This window comes from Pinus tabuliformis, chromosome 6, assembly GCF_031772625.1.
Source record: "Pinus tabuliformis cultivar Carrire ecotype Pingquan chromosome 6, CPIR1, whole genome shotgun sequence".
Lineage (NCBI taxonomy): Eukaryota > Viridiplantae > Streptophyta > Pinopsida > Pinales > Pinaceae > Pinus > Pinus tabuliformis.
The window spans coordinates 1,497,420,097-1,497,446,617 of NC_142292.1; positions in this window are offsets into that span (position 1 = coordinate 1,497,420,097).

The window sequence follows — 26,521 nt, forward strand, 5'->3', positions numbered from 1 at the left end:
GATGACAAAGGGGGAGAATGACTTTGAGGATCTTGGGGTTGCCATCAAGTCCAAAGGGGGAGATTGTTGACATTATGATTCAGGTTTGGCGCTATGGCACAGGTGTTGTACTTGATGGCAACTCACTCAAGTGGAAAATCTCTGTTCAGGCTTTTTAAATGATAGAAAAATAAGGGGTTCGCAGGAACATCGTTCAAAAGGTGCGGGCCCGCAGGCACGCCATTCACAAAGTGCAGTCATATCCGCAGGTTACCCGAACAGAAGGTGCGGACCCCCAATACACACACTTTCATGCAGAGAAAAGCGCATGCACGTGGGAAATCCTATGGTGGTCCATGGTATTTAGTCTGACGTACATGATCCTATGGTTTTGGTCCGTGGTATAGCATCTAAATTATTGAACCCCGATTTGGATCCCTTGTATTGGTTTTCAATGGTTTTGTCCCATGGTTTGAATAAGGGCTTGCTTATAAAAAGGAAAGGAGGTCACTTGGCTAGTCACTTGTAAAATTTGAATATCTTAAGATCTGAAATTTTGGGTGATCCGTTTGAAAAGCTAGATCTAAATCAAGGTGATATTTATAAATTGTAAGGCGAATCTATTGATAGGTCATGATCTCTCTCGCGCATGATCAGATCTGTGGATCTGACTGTCTGTGACACATTGGAGGACTGTTAATTTGGCTCTATTCAGAGGTCTGCAGGCGATCCACAGAGCAGGTGCGGGGGTTCGTAGTGCAGCAGAAGGCGCAGGTGCGGGGGTCCGCAGCGCAGCAAAAGGCGCAGGTGCGGGGGTCCGCAGCGCAGCAGAAGGCACAGGTGCGGGGGTCCGCAGAGCAGCAGAAGGCGCAGGTGTGAGGGTCCGCAGAGCAGCAGAAGGCGCAGGTGCGGAGGTACGCTGTCAGGTAGACAGTGCAGGTGCGAAGCTACGCAATCCAAACACAGAATAACTGCGAATATTCGCAGGTTTCTATTGGTGAAGTTGCGGACTTTTCTTAAAATATTTGTTGGCTGCCTTTTATCTATTGTTGCAGAGTTCTGGGTTTAGATTACTGGTATTGCTTTTCTGGTTACTGCATTCTGAGAAGTTATTGGGTGATTGTAAAAGGAGATTGGTTGATTCACATGTACTTGATGATTATTTGATGTTTATGGATCCAGTTTGAAAATTTATGAAAAGTGGTCCTTGGAAGAAAAGAAGTAGGTCAGCACCTACGTACTAGTAGATCAGCTAGTACAAGAGCTAAGGGGGTTGTAGCTCCCTTCCAGGAGAGACTGGAAAACGAGAGAGGGTTGTAGCTCTCAGCAGGTTGCAGCCTGCGTACTGGTAAAGGATTGCACCAGTACAAAATCATTGTAAAAGAAGTTTCTAATTGAAAGAAGATAGAGACATATTGCAGCAGGTGGTTTTCACCCACATTGGGTTTCCACCTTATATCTGGTGTTCTTTGGTGTGACTATCTGTTTTTCTTGTTCTTGCTCATTATTATTTGGTACTGACATACAAATTAATGATCAATATCTGAAGAATAAATTAAAGTATAAATCTGGAAGACATATTGAAAAGAATTTGATAATACTGATTCACCCCCCCTCTTAGTGTTATTTCCAACACTAAGAGAATGTCCTTTAGACTAAAAAACTATAGAAACTTGTGCCACATGTGCAGATAACCATGATACTAAGGAGTGTCCTTCTTTACCATGTCTCAAGGTTGTATTTGATGATGAAGGGATACCAGAACAAGTAGACCCCCTTTACTTTATTTGAAAGAGACCATGAGAGAATTCTCAAACAAATCAACCACAAGGCTTTAGATCACAACAATTTGTAGAGTCTTCAAAAAATAATTGGAATCCATCTTGGCAGCCTCGGGCTCAGCCATAATCACAATCTTGGAATCAAGGATGGGAAAATCCTTATGGGGCTTATGCTCAATATCAACAATATTCACCATCTTATCCCAATTTTCCACCACAATTCCTACCCCAATCTAATCAAATTTCTCAAGCCAATCAATTACCTCAAGTCCAAGTTCAAAATCAAAATCCACAACTCTCCCTACCATTTGCACAAAAATCAAATCAATTACCCACTCAACCACTTCTGAATCCCAATAATAATATGTCACAACAACAACCTGTTTACACTATGGAAGGGAAAGATCCTCAAACCTATGTAATAACTCCACTAGATATAAATAATGTTCAATTAAGATATGGAAGAGTATTTCAAAGAAAACCACCTGTTGTTATTCAGGAAGAAAGGAAAAATATTAAAAAACATAAAAATCAATCTGAAGAGGGAGAAATCTCTCTCCCTTAAAAAGAGAATAATCAAATAGAAAATGTTCCAATAAATACTCTTTTCATAGAACAAGCCTCGGTATCCATTAGGCCACCTTTTCTTGAAGGGTTGAAAATTGATGAAGGAGTAAAAAAGAAAATCACATTGCCTGATTATAATATGATGGATGATTTAAGAAATGTCTATATAAAATTTCCTTTTTTGCAAGCCATGAAAGAAATACCGATCTTTGCAAAAGAAATTAAGGAATTAAGTACTCAAAGATCAGGAAGAAAAAAAAAGATATAAAAATAATTCAATTAGTGAGGAAAATTGCAGACATCATGATGGGGAAAACAACAATTCAAAAATATCTAGATCCAAGGAGCCCCATTGTGAAAATCCACATTAATGGAATTGAAATACCAAACACAATAATTGATCTAGGAGGATTCATAAACATAATGAGTAAACAAGTTATGAATTCACTTAGGCTTCCTAACCTTCAATACACACCAACGCTATTACAATTAGCTGATAGGTCTGAAATTAAACTTGATGGTGCGTTGGAAGATGTTTGTGTATCCTTAGATTCTTGGGAATATCTTGTTGATTTCATGGTCTTAACTCCCAAGAATAATTTAGGAGGACATCCATTAATCGTAGGAAGACCTTGGTTAGCTACAATTGATACTTTCATTAGTTGTAGATTAGGTAACCTTTTTATCTCAGATGGAAATTTTACAAAGAAATTTACATTATACCCACCCGCAAAAACAACAATAGAAATAGAGAATGAGGAATCGCTAAATGATGAAGATGATATACAACCTATTTTCACTACTGAACAAGTAAGAGAGGAGGACCAAATTTTAAATCTACTAGAAAATAATGAATCTTCCTCACACCATGACCATAGTCGAAATGAATATCTCTCATATAGACAAGTATGACTGATCTCTATGGAGAAATTTGGGAATTCTTCAATAGAAACTGTTTCAGGAAAAGCTTTGAATATTAATGAAAATCTGGAAGAATTACAAAAGAATCAACTAGTAGAAGTTTTACAAATACATTCTTCTGCTTATGCATGGGAATACACTGATATGAGAGGAGTTGATACTAAAACTTGCATACATAATATCTACATTGAACAAAGTGCAATACCAGTCAGACAACCATAACGAAGAATGAACCCAAATTTAAAAGAAATTGTTAAGGAGGAATTACAAAAACTGCTAAATGTAAATTTCATCTATCCAATATCAGATAGTCAGTGGGTTTCATCCCTAGTAATAATTCCAAAGAAAAGTGGGAAATGGAGAGTATGTATCGATTACAGGGAATTGAATAAAGCAACATTAAATGACCACTTTCCACTTCCTTTCATAGATCAAGTCTTGGACACATTGGCAAGGAAAGAATAATTTACATTTTTGGATGATTTTAGTGGATATAATCAGATTTAGGTAGCACATGAAGATCAAGATAAAACCAAATTTACCACTCCATGGGGAACTCATGCTTATCAAGTACTTCCCTTTGGATTATGAAATGCTTCGACAACATTCCAAAGAGCAGTCCTCGAAATTTTCTCTGATCTTATTCACGATTGTGTGGAAGTGTATATGGATGATTTCACAGTTTATGGAGATTCTTTTAACAAAGCACTTGAAAATTTAGAAAAAGTTCTAATAAGATGTCAAGAAGCAAATCTTTCGTTAAATCATGATAAATGTTTTATGATGTTTAATGAATGGATTGTTTTAGGTCACCATATTTCAGGAGATGGAATTACGGTAGACTCATCTAAAGTTGAGGTCATTTCTAAACTATCAGTGCCAAATTGTCAATGAGATGTTAGGAGTTTGCTTGGTTTTACTAGATATTATAGAAGATTTATAGAAAAATTCACAAAAATTGCATCTCCACTCTTTAAACTACTTACCAAAGACTGTGAATTCAGTTGGAATTTCAATTGTCAAGCTTCCCATGAAACTTTGAAAAATAAAATTTCTGAAGCACCTATCTTAAAAAGACCTAATTGGAAATTGTCTTTCCATATATCAACTGATGCTTCAGATACAGCCTTAGGAGCTATGGTGGGGAAAAAAGACCTTACTCCTTATGCAATCTATTACACCAGTAAAAATTTAACTCCAACTGAGTTAAATTATACTGTAACCGAGGAGGAGTTCTTAGTTGTAGTTCATGACATTAACAAATTTAGACATTATATAACTTGCTATGAAATTTTCATTCACACAGACCATTCTACCATTAGATACGTCATGAATAAACCAATCACTAATGGAAGAATAATCAGATGGATTTTATTTTTACAATAATTCAACATCACCATTCTAGATAGACTCGAAAAACAAAATACAATTTTTTAACTTTTTATCTAGAATTCGGAATGATAATAATGATAAACCTGTGGAGGATAAATTTCCTGATGAATATTCTTTCGCAATATCTACTAAATCACCTTGGTATGCAGATATTGCCAACTATTTAGCTACAGGGAAGATACCATTTCATTTGTCTCCTAGAGAAAAGGGGAGGATAGTCCATAAAAGCACATCTTATTCATGGATAAGTGGAGAATTATACAAAATAGGATTATATATCATCATCAGAATATGTGTTCGAGAAGATGAAATACCGAAAATACTTAAAGCATGCCATGATGAACCATGTGGAAGACATTTTTCTAACAAAAGAACTGCTTATAAGGTCCTACTTTTAGGATATTATTGGCCTTCCATTTTCAAGGATACCAAGAAATATGTTAGAAGATGTGACAATTGTCAAAGAATGGGAAAACCTACTCTTTCAAATGAAATTCCATTACAACCACAAGTACTCATTGAACCATTTGAAAAAGATTTTGTTGGTCTAATCAATACACCTTCAAAGCAAAAAAGGTATATCCTGGTATGTACTAATTATGTCACGAAATGGGAAGAAGCTAAAGCACTTCCTTTTCCTACTGAAAATGTTGTAGTTTCATTTTTTTGAGGATATTTTTACTCATTTTGGTGTTCCAAGAGAAATTGTTATAGATCAAGGGACACAATTTACAATCAGATTAGTGTATAAACTTGTTGAGCAGTACAAAATCAAACATCGTAAATCCACTCCATACTATCCACAAGCTAATGGAGAAGTTGAGTCTACAAACAAGGTGATTGAAGCAATTCTTACCAAGACTATACACTTGCATAGGAAGGACTGGGCAGAAAAGATTCTAGAAGCTTTGTGGGCTTATAGAACTATATGGAGAAACACTACAGGACATACTCCCTATGAACTTGTTTATGGCAAGAAGACCTTAATTCCAATAGAGTTCCAGATCCAAACCTATAAAACAATAGTCTTGTTGGATCTTAACTTATTAGAAGCACAAAAGAAAAGGACGAGACAACTCAATGAGCTTGATCATGGTAAATTTTAGGGGCGAATTTTAGCCCAAGGATGAAATTTAAGGGGTTTTTCATTTTAGAGGGGTGAAATTTTTATAAAACACCCATTTCATATATTTAACCCAACTTTTATTTTAAAAATAATTATTTTTTTCATTTTAGCCCCAAAAAAGGGACTAATAAACTATGAAAAGACTCATTTGACCCGATTCACCTAGTTTGGGAGGATAAACTATGAAAAGACTCATTTGACCCGATTCGCGTGGTTTGGGAGGTTATATTCCATTACAATCGCCCGATTTTTTACTTTGCAATGTTAAATTCGTTTGCAATCGCCCATTTTCTAGTTTGGGAGGTTGTATTTGGTCCCAATAAATAAAAATATAAATAAAGTGGAGGTATGGTAAATAAATAAAACCTCTTTTTATACTTACTCCAAAGGTATGGTAATAAATAAAAATACAAATAAACTAGAGGTGTGTAAATAAATAAAACCTCTTTTTATATTTAGTCCATAACCCTCTTTCTATTTAAGAAGGCTAAAAAAAGAGGTTTTATTTAAGTGAATCCTATGGGCCAAATACCATATTTATAAAATAGGTATGGTAAATTATTAAAAATATAAATAAATGAGAGGTATGGTAAATTAATAAAACATTCTTTTATATTTACTCTATAAGTCACCTTATATTTACGAACACGCAAGGGTGTAAATAAATAAAAATATAAATAAAGTGGAGGTATGGCAAATAAATAAAAATATAAATAAAAAGGTATGGTAAATTAATAAAACCTTTTTTTATATTTAGTCCATAACCCTCTTTCTATTTAAGAAGGCTCAAAAAAGAGGTTTTATTTTAGTGAGTCCTATGGGCCAAATATCAAAATTATAAAAGAGGTATGTTAAATTAATAAAAATATAAATAAACGAGGGGTATGGTAAATAAATAAAATATTTTTTTATATTTACTCCATAAGTCACCTTATATTTACGGAACACTAAAAAAATATGTTTTATTTAGGTGAAGCCTATGGGCCAAATTATTATTAATACCATGCAAAAAAACATTATTAACCCTCATATTAGTATTAATAAAAATAAATATGGCACATGGTATTCACGTAGAATGTAGCATATTTAAAGGGGTGAATTAAACCAGCATAAATCCATCTTTACTCTGGATCTACTAAGTGCCGAGAGGGATCAAATATCGTGATATGGAAACTAGCACAGAGTAAAAAAATATTTGATCCCTCTCGGGGCTTGGTAGATCAAGAGTAAAAATAGATCTTGTAATTTAATGTCACTTAAACATTTTAACTTGGTTAAAATAAAAAAAAAAATGAAAATCAATTATTAATTTTATTAATTTTTATAGATTGCTAATAGTAGTTTTTCATGTGAGCATAAACTATTTAAAGGGGAAATTCTATCAACTGAGATCCATCTTAATTATGGGTCTACATGTTGAGAGGGATAAATAGATTTCATCCCTCTAAGCGTGGTAGATGTGGAGTTAAGATGGATATAGGTTGGTTTTATGATAATGAAGATATTAAATAGACTTAGGAAATTATATTGTAAAAAACATCTTAAGGTGAATGGTTAAAGCTACATTTAGTCACTTCACAAAATTTAGTAAAAAATACCAATATCTCCATTAATATTGGCTTCTCTGATTTAACAACAAAAAATTAAAAACAATGAAATCTTATCACTTTTTATCTTATCATTCTTTCCACATCACCCAGTAGAAGAGAGATAGTTGCTACCCAAATTTCCCACCATTTTTCAAACGTTATCAATATGGTATCTTCATGAAAAAGTTAAGGCACTGATTTTGGATTAGTTGTTTGAAAAATATGTTGGTTTGTACAACCTTTCATCTTCTTTGTTATTCTTAGTTTGTTGTAATGATCTGTAGGTGTTGGGCCACTGCACCATATTGTCCTAAAAGGTGGAGATTGTGCACCAAAAAGGAAATTAATCCACATGTTACAACGTTGTTAAAAAATACAAGATGTATGAAGGTAGTGAATTATGCTAATAAGAAATTTAAATTGGGAGAGACATAATTAAATTTTATTATTTAATTGAATATTTCTAATTAAAATAATAATAAATCTACATTTATATATTGATTGGAAGGCTTCTCACAACGGTCACTTCTTTCCATTAGATCCTCGTCAGGCCTTTGGGATACCTACTACTTTCTTATATTATATAGTTGGGGTTTGCTACTTGTTGGCGTGTTGGGGTAAACAAACTTGATGTGTTTTTTTTTTTTATCTCGCAGTTGGATTCTATGGAATAAGAAAGAAATTTGATAGCTTGAAAGAAGTGGTAGATTTACAAAAGTGGCAGAGAAAAGATTAATCTCTCCCACCTTGACAAAACTGGTGGTCAAGATCAACACCTACAAGAACTTTGTTGTGGAATATTATCAAAACTAATAGAAGGATATGAAAGAGTGTACAGTAAGAACCTTGACAAACATGGCCACTGAAACTTGCAACATTGTTTGTAGGAAGAGAAAATTATGTTTCTTTTTTCCAAACATGTATGTTAGTATATTACAGTTTAATGAATATGTTTTCCTATTATCATATATGGTTTCATACTTTAACAAAACATTCGCCAAGACTTCACAATGTTTTATTATTCAGTGAAATATTTTCCAAGGTCTTACAAGAGTTTATAATTTAATGAAAGATTCACCATGACTTTACAAGATAATATAATCTAGTGAGAGATTCGCCATATATATATATATATATATATATATATATATATATATATATATACATGTTATATTATTGATAAAATCGTCTCCCATTTTTCCTATGTATCATGGGGATTCGCCCATCTATTATACATATAAATTTAGGGTGGTTCTTAAAATTTTCCCTAAGCTTGATGAAATAAGACAAGAAGCCCTCTAAAAGACCAGCCTAATTCAGCAACAGAGATCAAGATGGCATGATAAGTACATTAAAGAAAGGAAATTTCATCCAGGAGATTGGGCATTACTCTTTGTCTCAAAATTCAAAAATTTCCAAGGAAAATTCCAAACTCACTGGCTTGGACCTTACGAAGTTGAAAATGTCTTTGACAATGGTGCAGTTAGAATCAGGACTATTGATGAAGATAAAATTCCTCTTTTAGTGAATGGACATCGACTTAGACTTTATCAAAAGCCACTGACAAAAGAAGAATTTGTTAAAATTTTCTAAGGCAATTCAGAATTGAAGATGGTTAAGAAGAATTCTTCTTCTTTTCCACCTTAGAAATTTTATTTTTCTCTAAATATATATATTATAATAATAATAATAATAAAAAGAAGAAAAAAAATGTATAAAAATGAAAACCAACATGTTGTTGGCATGCTAATATAGAAATTTAAAGTGAAAACCAACTCTTGTTGGCATCTTAAATTTTCTCTATTTACCATTTCTTCCTTAAAAAAAATGTATTCCTTTTTCCTAAGGCTCCCTTTATTTGAAAAGAAGAAAATTCTCTCAGCTACAAAATTAGTGGCTTTCTGAAGCTCGGACAAGTTTCTGCAGCTCTAATAAGATTTTTGTAGCTAGTTTGACAAGAACACTTGATGGCTCAAGTTGAAGAATAAACGACTCCTTTTAAGTGCAAAGTACCTGCATAAGATATCAAAGGACAAATAAAGGTTAGAAAATCAGTTGAAGGTATATAATATTTTAAATTTACAATAAGGGTTAATATATTGCATATATGAATTATGTGGACATAGCACTACCGAAATAAAAATAAATCATTGCAAATCATCGGTGATGGCCTCTTTTCAAATCCATTATATCCCACCATTTTTAATTCTTGTCTCGTCCTCATTTCGAATCCATCGATTTAATCACCAAATCATTGAACTGAATGTGTCCAAATGGCTAACTCATTTCCACAAGCCTTCATTATAATTCACTCATTCTCTCATTTTTCTAAATTCATACTGCCTCTCCATCTCTCTCCATAACAGAACAAAACCCTAACAACACCATTCTTCCCTATAAAGTAAACAGTTCTTGAGACAAAGCATCTTTCATCATGGGCGTTATTGTCCAAACAGAACCAACAGGAAAGAAGTTCTTGGAAGGATACCCTCAGATCAGGGAATTGTTGCAGAAATTACAGTGGTTACAATTGATAGAAAAATTTGATGGTTTCCATAGAGAGGTAACGAAGACTTTTGCAAGTTCTTTTGATGGAACAGAGGTTGAAATAGGAGATGTCAATTTTTCCATAACAGAGTCCCTGATTGCAGAAGCTACTAAATTGCCTAGAAGTGGAGAAAAGTGGTTCAAAAATAGAGGAATCGAAGGGGAAGATTGGAAAATATTCTTGAAAAATCCAAACATGGACACTACCATCTTCAGAAAAGGTATTCCTAGTTCAAAGCTTAAAATTAAATGGATAAATTTTCTCCTTGTACTTTAGAAATTTATTACTTGCAAAGGTTGATTTGGAGGCATGTTTTTCTACAACATTAGGATAATGATGAATTTACTTGAAGAGCATCAAATGAATCTTCCATACTTCCTCTTGCATAGTCTTAATAAAATGTCAATGAATGTTCAAAAGAAAATTCAGTTTATAGACAATACAATGTACCATAATGGATTGATAAAAATCTTGATAGAGTTTCACCTTCAGAGTATAAGTGACAATTGGGAAAACTTTCTAGTAAGAAATCATTTTGAAGAGAAAATTCCTGAACAATCAAGTGGTAGTAAAACCCTCAGAGGAAGGAAGAGAAAAATGGAAATAGTAAAGAATAGGAACTCTAGTCCCAACAAGAATTATCAGAGGATGAACTACCCATTGTAGATATTTTGCAGAAAATGAAAAAAATGAATCTTAGAAGAATGAAAAGGGGCAATAAAACATAATTTTTATCCCAAACCAAGATCCTTCCTCAAAAAGAAAATCCAAAAGCTAAAGAGAAGAAAGCTCAGGGATTTCCAACTACATGTTTAAGAAGAAGTACCAGATTGAACACAGTACAAAAAGCAGCTTCAGAAGTTGCAGAATATATCAATCTTGAGACAAAAGAGCAAACAAAAAACCTCGAAGACTCTCCAGGAGAATCACTGTTGCGGGTGAGATCACCCTAGGGTCTTGGGTTGAAATCCCCAACAGAGTAGAGGGCAAACAACAACAAGAAATGTTCAGGAAAACAACCTAAATGCTTATTCAACTAAACTTTGAAGAAGTGTCCTTACCCGGAGGTCCTACGTTTGGGTAAATCCCGCAGGGTGCAAACCCTTTGCTTCTCTGAATGCCTTTGAAACCTGTAAATTAGTCAAATGAAACATATATAATAGTAGAAACATAAAGCATATTCATGATATTCGTGTTAGATCATATAAATGAATGAACAATTATGCATCAATATAAGATTCATAAACAAATCGCAATATAAATCAATGCATAAACACGTTTAATATCAGGAACATAACAACATTTCTTTATTGAAGTAAGCCACAAGAAAGGTGGAAAAATATGACCTAAGTTTCCTCTGGCTCCAAGTGGAATCGTCCTCCAAATCCGTCCTTTCCCGGCCTCAGCAATCTTCCTCCATCATCATAAACAAGGATACCTCAAGAAGGATGAAGGATATCTCCAACAAGGAAACAAGGGTTTCTTGAAGCTTTGGGGGGTGCAAGAGGCACAGGGATTCGTTAGACTTGATCAAGGATAAAATCACTATAGTATCAATATTTCATTTTTCTCCCTTAAGGCCTTCCCATGGAGGTTTATTTATACTTCTCCAAATTAGTTTTTTTTAGTTGGGAAACAGTTGGGCCACGAGCTATAGGAGGTGAGTAATAGGTAAAACCTATGAACTCCACCCGAAATTAAGGAAATTTATTAATTTTAAGTGTTTTAAAATATGTACATGGTTTTAGTATATTCTGACCCACGTGTACATGCTTTTATCATAGGGAAAAGTAGCATATAGGGAATAAAACATTGTTTTTTAGATTTTGGACCAATTCCAAAAGGAAGGGTTGCCCTATGCCATAATCAGAGCATCAGATCTACCAAGAGTGGTATGTGGTGCTATAACAATCACTGAGACTGTCACCAAGGGTGTCACTACCCCCCTTCAATTCACCTCCAAGAATTCCAGTACATAGTCCAGGTGTTGATCCTGTTCAACAAGAAATTTATGATTACATAAAATCATTAGAGAGAAAAGAATCAACAACTAAAGGTTCAATCCAAAGTCCAGGAGAAGGAAGTAATCAGTTTAATGAGCCACAAGAACCTTCAACATCTAATGTTTTAAAGCAAGAAATATTTGAGTCGGAGACATTAAACATATACCTTAAAAATGAAAATCAAACAATGAAGGTGCATAATGGAATTCAAATTTCCGAAAGTGACAACCTTATTCTTCGCTTAAGTCTATGGTACAAAAATGACAAGAAGTTGAAGAAAGAAAAAAGGGCAATGCAAAGAGAAATCATCAACCTAAAGTATAATATCCTCATGAAGAAACCAAGAATGGCAGTGGCTACCAAAAAGCACAAGAAAGTAAATCCTGAATGTGATAGAAAGAATGTACAAGAGAATGACAATGTTGAGTTGTATGTGGACATACAAAACCTCTTGTGTGGGGGAATGTAGAGTCTAAGAACTGCTTTACCTTGACACCCTTTTTGCTCATCTTTCCTCCTTTTTCCTATCCCTATCATCTAAATAAATGCAATAAATATGAGGTTTTGTTAAGGTAAGCACTTACATGTCCTCTTTTTCATATTTTGTCCATATACCTTATTGTTTTATTAAAGTTTTCATTCAGCTATGGAATTGACCTGATTCTGTAGCTAATCCACATATCTGTAGCTACTTCCGTTGTTGACAGGGTTCGAGTGTGCCAACTCAGCAAAGGAGTATATGGGTAAATGAAGAATGATCCCCTCATGGATTTCTTCTTGTTTACTCAAACCAATCCATCAAGAAAATCACACTGCAACGTGGTCAACCATGACAGTCAACTGCAAGATAATATGCCGGAACAGAGTCTGAGTTTCACGAAATATTATCGATTTTATTTTCCAAATAACAAATCGATGATTAAGCGATATGATTTTCTTTGATAAGGATTGTAGTGAAGATACTTAGGCTTGAATTTATCGTGCTGTTAATTAAGAAAACATTATAAGAACAATGGCTGCTCTATGTTTTGGTGCATGCTGTTGTATGTAATTTTGAAAGCATCATGTTAAAACAATTTTCCGATTAATAAATCTTGCTTCATAAATTTCATGTTGCGTTGATTAAATTTGTTGACTGCCTCATGGAGGGCCTGTATGTGCATATGAGGTCTTTGACTCACTACAAATAGATTTTCTTTGGTTTCCTAGAATTAAATTATGGATGTTGTGTTTTATGTTTTAGGATGTAGTCCAATGATGTTCACGATTAAATTGACATCTGCATCAGTAATTTCATTTTCTTTATACCTAGCATAACTTGATCATTTCATTTACTTTCTACTTAGTATAGTTTAGTCATTTCATTTCACAGTTTGGTTATTTCATAACTTATCAATCTTGTTCTTGTTTTTACTTTTGCATTGAGTGAAGCTGCAATAGTTAAGAGTGACAGTCTTTTCTTAGCAACTAAATTCAAGTATCATGCATTGTCCAATTCAATAAAGTAGATCTTCTTTACACCATTTTATGCTTTAATAGTTAGTCTATTTTGGTTGCAACATAAAAATCCAAACATAATAAAAAACAATCTAACAGAGTAGAGTTAGGATCACTACTCAACCATCCCACAAAGTTTGATTCAATTAATATTAATTTTAGAATAACCATCTAACAGATCTCAAGTATAATACTCTAATATAGACAGTAACATCACTTCCATATTGATTCTAGAGTTAGACATTAACCATAACATAAACATCTTAACGACATAAGTAACTTCTAGCTCATACAATGCACTTGTACTTCATCAGTTTACCTGCCCTAGTCGATAATAATGCTTACAATTTAAGAAAATTAAGTTGACTAAACAGACACAATGCCTTGGGATGCTACATGGACCCAACTAGTATGTTTGTTGAAACCCTAGTTTTGTAGCCTTTGTGAGAAAACTAGATTTCTCCATGCAAATATTCTTCCACAATGTTGTTAATGCATGGGGCCTTTATAGGGTTTTCTTGGCTTTAATATGTTCAAAACCTATCCAGAAAGTACTACCATCATTCTTTATTCTTGGTCATGTCTTTAAATGCTTCATGCCATGTGATGCAATACCCTGTCTTCTACAACCTATATGCTCAAATATCTTTCCATGTTTCATCTCATGTTTTACATTATATCCAATGTAACATTGTTTGAATTCAAGTTAGCAAATGTGTTTCTAGTTTAATGTAGCAGTTGTGATATTTCCATTAATACCATTTATTTAAAACATTTCATGAAATATATTCATCTCTCCAACATTAATATTACACCCTCCATAAGCATTTGATAGAATGGTGCTCATATCCATATGTTTGAGGTAGTGCATGGATAAATTTGGAGTGTAGTTGTATTCCCCATTCATATTGTAGCATATTAGTTTACTATTCACGGGTATGTCCTTATTGTATAAATACCTGCATTCATGATTCATGGGATTACATTTTCTTTCTCTAATCTTATCCATTTACCTTTCTTCTTAATACAATCGACATGTGCATCACACATTTGGCACTACAAGTCAAATCGTATTGCCAAACCTAGCGTGAGTTACCACATTATGTAGGAATTTACAAGGTAAGTTCCTCAGATAGAACACCAAAGGACACCACTCAAAAATAGATCATAGATCAATACACTAGTATTCTTGACATGGTTAAAACCCTCAAAGAGGGAAATAGTCCACAGCTCGAGCCAACACAGCCACTTCAGGCAATTTATTAATAAAAGAAAGAAAATTTACATAAGCTTCTCTCATAAATAGTCACCGTACAAATGACCCTATGTGCTCTTTAAATAGAGATCATGGACCAATCGAGTGTTAAGCCACGGATCAAGTGTTGATAATACCAAGGAGAGAATGAACCGTTATATCACTTCATGTGTAGAACATATCGTGACCGTCAGATTGTAAGTTACAAAAGTACATAGTAAAGAAACACAGTTTACGTAACTATACACTGGACCAAGTTATACTTAACTATTTCCTATATGTCGGAATACCATAACATCCCTCCTTAAGAACAAATTGAGATAGGATTGAAGGATGTACAAATATAACACAATATGAGAAGGAAGGAGGCATTAAAGCCTATCCCCCCTTAGTGACAACTTCCTGAACTCCAACCATAAATCAAAGTTTAGTAAACTTCGCCTCTGTGAGAGCCTTTGTAAATATGTCTGTAACTTGATCATTGGTTGAACAATATTGCACTTCAAGAACATGGTCATGAATGAGCTTTCTGACGAATTGTATGTGTAGTTCAATGTATTTGTTGTGCATGTGTTGGACTGGATCTTTGCATGGTCGAATGGCACTTTGATTATCACACCGAAGTGTAGTCAGATGTTGCAGTTGAAAGCCAAACTCTGACACGATCTGAGGAAGCCACTGGGATTTCTTACTAGCTTCTACAGTGCCAAGATACTCTACTTTTGTTGAAGAAAGAGAAATGGCACTTTGTTCCTTGCAAGCCCATGTAATAGGTCTAGAACCAAGAGTGAAGATGATGCAGGACCATTCAACCCAAGGGAAAATCATTGTAATTAAATAGACATAGGGGATCATGTATTTTAAGGAAGTTGGATTCCTAAGTGATGAATTAATGTAATATTTGGCTTTTGAGTGCATAGAATAGAAATTAATTAGATAATGAGAGGAAGTTGTAAATGCACTCAAATAAATGAGAACATGAATGGTTAATAAAGACAAAGAGCTAAAAGTCAGTTAGGACTCTTAAAGCAGTCTCATGATTCGAGGAACGAGAGAGAGATTTTAGGAATTAATTGAAGTAGAAGTGGACAGAGAACATTTAGGAGTCAGTTTAGTAGAACTAGGACTTGAACCAGAATTAGTTCAACAGAACTTTCTGGCATAAATGTAAGCCTACGAGTAGAGTGAGGGAGGAGGCCACTGATATTGAAGAACAAGCCTGTGAGACATAGAGAGTCTTGATATGTATCATTTGTTCATATTTATATATACAATGGATTATTCCATAACTTTGTTAGTATGTGAAATGAGTGTTTAATGAGTGAATGATATATGAAGTCGTAGGTTCTGTAACAGGGGTTGTTGTCAGAGTTCTATAGAATGCACAGAGGAGAGAATGATTTAGAGGAATCATCACGGGTCTTTGAATCCAATTGAGGAAACATAGTGAAGCTCTAGGGTGAAATATCGAAGTGAGATTTCGCAGAAGAGTAAAGCTCAGAGGTAGTTGAGCAGCGGAAGCGGAAGACAAAGTTCTGAAGAATTGCACAGAGAATAAGAACGAGACAGAGGTTTGTAATGGATCTTTGAATACATTCAAAGGATCAAGTAAATTCCAAAAGGACAGTGAACAAAGGAGTGAGCGGAGTTAAGCTCAAGCGAGAATGAATTGAGTAGCGGAAGAGCGTAAGGCGAAACCTTTGGAAAAGCCAAAAACCATAGAAAACATTGGAAATGGCGGAAAAAATCTAAGTAAAGAGATAGACAATAAGTGAAGTATGGTTGCATAGGAGCCGTTAGATCTATGAGATCAACGGTCTAGATCCAATCGCTGGAACAGAGATCTTTTATAATCACATCGGTGGATTGTTATAAGAAGGCGGGCTGAAGACCTTAAGGTATGGTGATAAGCAATTGCGCGATCAAACGTCAACCGTCAGATCGAGTCCAGATTGGCGATCACATTTCGGAAAATTCAAATGGCAGTGGCAATGGAATTAGACATAGTGATATCGACAATAAGTGCCGATCGACGATCGGAGATCGAGCTGATTAGTAATTGGAGATCGAAGCAGCACTGTGGAGCATCTAAAGGTGCAAACTAGACGATATATATGAATGAAGGTATATAGTTTTTTAGATCTGCTTAGATGGTTCGGAGCGGAGTTTCAACGTGTTTCCTTTGTATTCCATAAAGTGTGTGCCCGAGTTATTTAATGTAAAAGGTGGTGTTAACGATTCCGATAGTCGCATATCAAAGTTGGAGGGGTGATGATATATATATATATATATGTGGTGTTCCGTGGAGGTGCGATACCCTGATTGTGATAGAGGTAACCTCAAGAAATGTGCAGAGACCGTACGAAGGCGGAATGGTGTGTTTTTCATGTATTTCCTTTGTAAATGAATTATAAAGGATTAAGTGTGAATATGTGAAGTTTCCTATATAAGTCCACCATTATAAAAGATAAAGGGTTTACAATGAATTAAGCGCCGATACAAGGTTTTATAAAGGTTATGAAGGGTTTTAAAACTCCCGATAAGAAAGATTGAGGAAGGCTTAAGGTCAGTGAGGAGGTTTAAAGTCCCGATAGGAGGTTTAAGCGGGGTGATTGGGTTTCAATATAAAGGAACTATTGAATAGGGCCTTATCCATTTATGGTTGAAGATTTGATTCCTTTGAGAGTTAAATACCTGGGACAAATGTTTTTTTTCATTTTACATGCATACTGTGGGTATAAGCGGGGGTAACCCTACGTCATTAGTGGTATCAGAGCAGAATTGTAATTGAAATAATTGGTGTTAAAACAAAACAAAGAAATTCTATGTGAAAGAATTGAGAACAAAGTTATGTGTCAAAGATGTTTATGCAAGCAAGGAAGTATCAGATTCTAATCTGATAGAAAGTAGGCACACAGAGGTGATGTGTAGCAGAACTTGCAGATGCAAGATACAAAGGACAATCGATTCAAAGTAAAGGTGGAATGGTGGAACAAGATTATGCAAAGATCTTGAAGGTGAGGTGATATGTTTTGTTTTGTTTTGATTTGATTTGTGTTTATACATTGATGCACAGATAACAGGATAAGAAGGTGAGAAGTTTGTAGCAATACAGAGTAAGGAGAGCCTAATTGGTTCCAAAGGAAAGAACCAGAGAAATGCTAAGAAACTAAGCTCAAAGGAGAGAAGCTTAGTGAGGCATATGTAGCAAGAAGGAGACTTGTTATTGTAGAGGTATTGTTGCAAATCACAAAGGCGATTCCACAGAGGATGTGGTTAGAATCGCTAAGGGATGAAGGAAGCTGGTAAGACTTTCTAAGTGAAAGAAGAGGTGGTCAGAACCAAGTATTTCATGGTGATTGAAATACAAGAGGACAATTGTGTTATTGAGAAGTGCAGATGAGTTGAAGCCTAGAAGGAGTAGAAAGAATTTCTCAAAGGAGGTTCCAGAGATAAAGAACCAAGAGCTTGCCAAAAGACCAAGTACAGAGGAAATCTTGGTGAGTTAAGTTGTGTTGAGCATTGGAAGAGGTATGTATTTACCATTTATTTATTTATCTTTTCCTTTAAATCATAACTCCTTTACATTCTAAGATGGTGATATGTTAAAGAATTATAATAGAATTAAGGAGATTCATGATTGATGCAAAATGACTAATTATTGTCTTTTTATACACAGAAAGTGAAGAAAATGGAAAATCGCTATTCTAGAGGAAAAGAAAAAGCAAAAGCAACTGCTATCCCTTTGACAGGAAATTGCATCCAGACAAGGAAATCAAGATCGGAGCGCATGGACCAGGAAAAGGGAGGAAACGCAGCATCAGCGCAAGAGGACAAAACGATAACTAAAAATCAAAGATATGGCGAATCCCTTAGGATCCTTTGATCCTAAGGGATCACTGCTACAAGACTTATCCGTATTTTTGATACTTCCACCTGATCATTATAAAAAGGGACAGCGTTGCTAGCCTAGGGGGCGGATTTTATTGTCAATTTGTAGACTTATTGTTGTACTCTTAACTTTGATCATCGACTCTCTTTAAAAGAGTGATAGTTTTAAATTTTCCATTTATGATTAATATATAACTCAGTTGTTGTTCCATTATTTGATCCTGGAGTAATAGCAGCAGTGCTTCCCTGGTGGCTAAGGGCCCGACCCTAGTGGATCACTTGCTTCTTATATCATTATTTTTCGATTACAGTCATGTGTGGTTTGATTTCCTTTGCATTATCTTAATTTGCTTTATTCAGTGATCTTTTGTTTCTGAACATTTCATTGAATTAATCTGTTATATCGAAATCAAAATCGAATAGAAAAATTATTATTCTCAACCGAGAATGTTATGTTGTTCCTTCTGAAACAGTATTGCATTGTCTAATTCAGATTCTACTGTTCATTTACAGATTGATATTGTTGTTCATTTATAGATTGATATTGCTATTCATTTAACTACAGTCCACTTACAATTGCGATTGTTTTTCAGTTAACTGTCGTTCCATTATAACTGCAATTATCGTTCCTTTATATATGTGGTTAATGTTCTGCATGCTAGAATAAGATTATTTATTCTATAGTCGTTGTGTGTTTACACTTAATTAAGTTTGTTGTTCAATTTCTATAGATTTACTTTAGTTTGCTATTCCATTCTTAGATTGCTATTCAATTTCTGTATAGTTACTTCAGTTTGTTGTTCATTTCTTAGATTTCCATTCAATTCCTTTATTAGTTCAGAATGCTATTCAATTCCTTTCTTAGTTAAAGATAGTTGTTCAATTCCTTTCGATTAAGATTGCTGCTCAATTAATTCCTGTAGATTAAGATTTGTTGTTCGATCTTTTTAGTTTTTGTTCCTTTTCTACTAATTGAATTGTTATTTCCAGCATTTTCTTGAGTGTGAATAGAAAGATCCACAACTGTAACGAACATTGACTATTGTTGTCTAAGTTCTCAGATTGGAGATCTTATTTGTGATTGATTTTCATTTACATCAGTTTACAGGGGAAAGAGTTATCATTACTGCATCCTTGACTGATGATTGTTGTAGTTTCTTGAGTAATTGATTTAGTTACAAAACATTTAGTTTCTTGCCATTACAATTAGAGTTTGTTTCCAGCATTCAGTTACTTTTGTAAGCATTATACTGCAAACATTACTCTTGAACAAGTGACCACCTCAGACTGAGTACACTCTTGAGATAAAAAATCATACCTGGATTGATAATTAATGTAGGGTAAATAGAGGTTAAAAAGACTTTTTTTATCGCTTAACATTTTGGCGCCATTTCCAAGGAGAGTGTAGCCATTTGTTTCTTTTTGAAAAGAGAGTAGTGTAAGTACCTACTAAGAGAGAGTTGGGTTTTGAAAACAGAAGGTAAGAACCTGTGTACGGAGCATGTAACAGCCCTGCTCCCTCGCCTGCTTTCCTGTAGATTTGTTGTTATTTTAGGTAGAAATAAGTATTTGATTTGTGTGCATGACTAAGCAGGAAAATCTTGAAAAGAATATTAAACCATTACCCAAGCCTGATAAAGCTAAGTGGCCGGTGACCCTTGGCTGATCAACCTTTATAGACAAAATCCTTAAAAAAATAGAATCTGAGCCATCAGTAGGACCTAGAAAAGCTACTTCTCGACAACCTACTAGTTCCCTTCGGGCCACCGAATCACCATCTGTAGCCTTTGCTGAGGAGCACAGCCAAACAGAGGAGCAATATTTTCAAGAAATTGAGAATTCTAGCCCAAAATTGTTACAAGAAGGGAACCTTAGTAATCTTTGTGAAGGAAGAGGAGAAACAGGGGAAACTAAAGAACCAAGATCTCCTTTTGGAATAGTTTAGCCATTAAGTAGCCCAGATAAGGGAAGTGGTGTCAAAATCATTCAAAACAAAGCTAAATAACCTAAAGAGCTAAGACCCCCCCAGACATTAGTTCAGCGAGGAACTCTCATCATCCCAAACAAAGGAAGTGTTGTTAAGGCCATTCCTGCTCCTTCTAACCAGCCTAGGAATACACTCCTAGAAATCCCAGAAGGATATTGGCACATATTTGACCAAATGGCCCAGAACTAGCAAACACCTCAAACCTCCACACTATAATATCCCATTGTAGATACTACAGCTAATGTACCTATGAAGGCCATTCCTCTTCAACATATTCCTACATTCCATGGCCTAACATCAGAAGATCCAGACGCATTTTTATTTGAATTTGATGTATTGTGCAGGGGGTATGACTATACCATCAATCCCCAAAAGCTAAAATTATTTCCCTCTACATTAAAAGGGGCAGCCTTACGATGGTTTATGGGGTTAGATGGAGGTGTCATAAACAACTGGGATCAGATGAAAGAGGCTTTCCTGAAGAAATATCAGGATTATTGTAGGTCTAGAGAATTAAAGGATCAAACATTTCAAATGGTAGCTAGACCTAATGAGACACTAGAAGAATATGTTGAATGCTTTCAGTATAATCTTCAGAGATTGCCTTATGCATCATTACCCTTACCTGACAATGTATTAAAAACAACATTAATTAAAGGAATGAAGGAACAATGGGTTGAAACACTAAATATTATGGTAAAAGGTGACATTTATCAAGAAAATTTTGTTAACATTATTGATTTGTGCATCAGGAGTTCACGAGGCAGTACAAGGTTAAAACCAGTGGAACGTGACATGCTCACAAGGGACAGCAAGATCTCTGGTGGAGGAGTAACCCGCGTAGAAATCGGGAATTTACTAGAGAATTTCAAAACTGATATATTGGGGACTCTGATAATGCAGCTCAATATTATGCAAGAGAAACAGAAACAAGCAGAAGCAGAGAAAAATCTGGAAATATTCTGCCCTAGATGCAGAAAGAAACACAGCCACAAAGAGTGCCCATTAGATGCAGTTCAAGTCTGCACTATTTGTACAAAAGATCACTCCACAAAGAACTGCCCCTCACTCCTGGGTTTGAAAGTAGTACACAAAGAAGCGGAAGAAGAATGAGAACTGATGTACCTACTTAATCAGTGCCGTCAATGGCAGCCACGACAACCAGGTATGCCTTCCAATCCATCTTCTTCTTTCACCTTATTGGAACTAGCTAACCGATCAGTAGTTAGGCCAAAAGATACACTACATGATGTAATGGTATATGTTGATTCCTAGGAATACCCTGCCAACTTTCTAATAATCAACCCCAAAAACCGACTCGATGGACACCTGTTAATCTTAGGTAGACCTTGGTTTGCGACCGTTGATGCTTACATTGGCTACCGACAAGGCAGTATGACTATAACTAGAGGGACTAATATCAAGAATCTAGCTCTATACCCTCCAACCCAGCCAAGTGTACCAATAATAAAAACTAACAAGCAACCTGTATCATACCTCACAGAAAACATTAGGTCCCCGTTAACCATAGAAGATGCCCTTGATTTTAAAGATCAAACAGAGGATGATGTTATTAACAACTTCATTAACCAATCTAAATCTAGATCCCATGTACAATGTCACATGATAGAGGCAGCATTTGACAATGAACTAGAAGAAGATCCCCTCAAAGACACTCATGATCAATCAATACCCACTACCTCTATTTCAAACAGCAAAACTATAGAGATTGAGCTAGGAAAAACCTTGAACATTAACAATAACCTGACTCCTGAACAAGAAGAAAAGCTGGTCCAACTACTGAGAAAATATAAGGAATCTTTTGCATGGGATTATCCGGACATGAAGGGAATTGATTCCCAACTGTGTACACACCACATTTATATAGAAAAAGATGTTAGACCCATTCGCCAACCCCAACGGAGACTCAACCCTCACCTGAAAGATATTGTGAAAGCTGAATTACAAAAACTTTTGGATGTAAACTTTATTTATCCAATCTCCGATAGCAAGTGGGTCTCTCCACTAGTAGTGGTGCCAAAGAAGAATGGAAAGTGGAGGATTTGTGTAGATTATAGAGAATTAAACAAAGCAACACAGAAATACCACTTTCCCCTTCCATTCATTGACCAGGTATTAGACACAATTGTAGGAAAGAAATTCTTTTCTTTCTTGGATGGCTTCAGTGGATACAATTAGATTCAGATTGCCCTTGAAGACTAGGACAAAACTACTTTTACCTGTCCTTGGGGAACATTTGCCTACAGAGTCCTACCCTTTGGCCTATGCAATGCCCCTGCCACATTTCAGAGGGCCATCCTCAGCATCTTTTCAGATTTAATAAATGAAGGGCTCGAAGTATACATGGATGATTTCACACCATACAGAGATGATTTTGAGCCAGCACTAGACACATTGGAAAAGGTGCTGCAACGATGTATTTCCACCAGGCTCTGCTTGAGCCATGAAAAGTGTTATATGATGATAATCGGAGGGCTTATCCTAGGTCATTATATCTCAGAAGTTGGAATACAAGTAGATCCGGCCAAAATTCAAATAATTTTGTTAAGACCTACTCCTACCACACAGACAAAGGTACACAGTTTTCTTGGATTCTCTGGTTATTATATCAGATTCATAGAACATTTTTCTCAAATAGCTACACCTCTATATGCACTGATAGGGAATGTTGATTTTGTTTGGATAGATAAATGCGACTATGCTTTTGAGGATCTGAAAAAGCTTGTGTCAACAGCCCCGGTGCTCAGAGGCCCAAATTGGGACTTGCCATTTCAAATTTCATCAGATGCTTCAGACACAGCTAGTGGAGCAGTCCTTGGGCAGGTAGAAGACAAAAAACCATATGAAATCTATTATATTAGCAAGAATTTGTCTCTTGCTGAGCTAAACTATATTGTTACTGAAAAAGAGTTTTTAGCTATAATACATGCTGTAAATAAATTTAGGAATTATATCACTGGATATCCTGTTGTCTTATATACAGATCACTCTGCCATAAAATACTTAACAAATAAACCTATTACAAATGGTAGAGTAACAAGCAGGTTGATCTTATTGCAGGAATTTGACATCACAATAAAAGATCGACCTGGGAAAGAGAATCCTATAGATAGCTATCTCTCATGAATGCCGAAGCCAGTGGATGTAGCAGCAGTCGAAGATCAATTCCCAGATGAACATTTATTTGCTATTACTGTCAAGACACCCTGGTTTGCTGATGTTGCAAATTATTTAGCAGTAGGCAAATTACCAAAGCATCTAACCCCCAATGAACAAAAACAGATTATGCAACGTAGTACCTGATTTTCTTGGATTGGGGGCTACCTATTTCATATAGGGGCAGATATGCACATCAGAAGATGCATCCGTGAAGATGAAATATTTGACATTTTGAAAGCCTGTCATGACGGACCGTGTGATGGACATTTCGCAGATCGAAGGACTAGTCACAAGGTTTTGAAAACAGGTTATTACTGGCCCACAATCTTTAAAGACACTAAGAAATTTGTTCAAGCCTATGACAGTTGCCAAAGTGCAGGACGCCCTGGATAGTCTAACGAAATGCCTTTAAACCCACTGTTAGTAATTGAACCATTTGAGCGTTGGGTGCTCGATTTTGTTGGTCCGATCAACCCATCATCAAATCAGAAAACATATATTCTAATAGCAACAGAGTATGTTACCAAATGGGTTGAAGCAGAGGCACTTCCAAGAGCTACAGAGGACTCTATGATTCATTTCTTGTTCCAAATATTTGTGCGATATGGCCTCCCAAAGGACATAATCACGGATAGAGGACCGCAGTTTGTAGGTAATAAAATCACTGCAACATTGAAAAATTATCACATTCAGCACAAAATTACCACTTCGTATCACCCACAGGCAAACGGCCAAGTAGAGAGCAGGAATAAAGTGATAGAGGCAATATTGACAAAAACCATTGCATCACATAGGCATGATTGGGCTTCAAGATTGTTAGAGGCCTTGTGGGCATATCGAACAACGTGGAGAAACACCACCAGTTATTCACCATATCAGCTAGTATTTGGAAAGGAACCCATCTTTCCAACAGAGTTCGAAATACAAACATTAAGAATAGCACAGGAAATCGGTTTGGATTTAAATGAAGCCCAGACTAATAGATTACAACAAATTAACGAGCTAGATGAAATTAGGCTCTTGGCTCTTCAACACACTACATTAATCCAATAGCAGAGAGAAAAATGGCACGATGCCCTAATTAAAAAGAAAATCTTCCACGAAGGAGATTGGGCACTCCTATACGATTCGAGGTTTTAGGATTTTCCGGGAAAACTCCAGACTCGATGGCTTGCACCGTATGAAATCCAGAAAGTGCATGACAATGACACCATTACTTTGAATACTATTGACGGATCTGGACATACCTTTAAAGCAAATGGCCACCGAGTGTGACTGTACCATAAACCGCTTACCCGGGAATCCTTTTACCAACAACTTCAGAAAGATTCTGATATGCAGATTCTTGCTGAGGAAAATAATCCCTCCTCAACATTGGTTCACTAAATAATTTCTTTGTTCTTAAACTTTGTACATAAGTTTTTCTTTTCTACTTGTATAAACTACTTTCTGTACAGATTTTTGCATTTTTTCATTTTTTGCATTTTGTTGTTCCTTTCCAAAGGAACAACATTCCCATCTTTCTATTGTTCCTTTTCGAAAGAACAACACTTTTGCATTTTGCTGTTCCTTTCTGAAGGAACAACATTTCCACTGTTTTGTTGTTCCTTTCCGAAAGAATAGCACTTTTTCATTTTGTTGTTCCTTTCTGAAGGAACAACATTTCCACCGTTTTGCTGTTCCTTTCTGAAGGAACAACACTTTTGTGTTTTGTTGTTCCTTTCCGAAGGAATAGCATTTCCACCATTTTGCTGTTCCTTTCCGAAGGAACAACACTTTTGCATTTTGTTGTTCCTTTCTGAAGGAACAACATTTCCGCCTTTTTGTTGTTCCTTTCCGAAGAAACAGCAATTCCGCCTTTTTGCTGTTCCTTTCTAAGGGAACAACACTTTTGCATTTTATTGTTCCTTTCCAAAGGAACATCACTTTTTTGTTTTTTGTTGTTCCTTTCCAAAGGAACAACATTTCTACATTTTTGTTGTTCCTTTCTGAAGGAACAACACTTTCTTTTTTTGCTATTCCTTTCCAAAGGAACAACATTTCTGTATTTTTGTTGTTCCTTTCCAAAGGAACAACACTTTTGTTTCTTGCTGTTCCTTTCCTAAGGAAAAACACTTCTACCAGATTGTTTTTCCATTCCTTTCCAAAGGAACAAGACTTCTGCCAGATTGTTTTGCCGTTCCTTTTAAAGGAACAACCCTCCTTTGCATTTTTTTCTTTTTGCCGTTATTTCGGAAGGAACAACAGTTTCGATTTCGGATGATCTTAAGCTATTCTGCCAAAGGAGTAGTATTTTATTTCGCGTTTGCTTTATTTTTTGTTCCATTTAAGGAACAGTTGTTGTTCCTCTTAAGGAACAACAATTTTGAATGTATTTTTTTTCTTTTGCTTGCTGTTCCTCTTAAAGGAACCTCGATTTTTGCGCGCAGAAATTCTTTTGTTGTCCCTCTTAAGGAACAACAGTTGTTCCATCTAAGGAACAACACTTTTTGAGTGAATTTTTTTTTGTTTCTATGTGTGTGTGTGTGTGTTTCATCATTTAGAGGATTTTTGTGAATGATGGTTCATTTAAGGCATAGCTATACATTTATGCAAGAACACAAAAAGTAGAGGATACTGAAATCAGCAAACCAAAGAAAAATTGTTATCTTTAGAGAAATTGCTTTGAATCAATAATAAAAAAAGGGGAAAGGACACAACTATTTATATCACTTTGTTCTCTTTATTTTCACTAAAACCAATTTGATTGATTATTTTTATCATGTTGGTTCCTTCTTAAAATCTTCATAATTCTCTTTGATCATT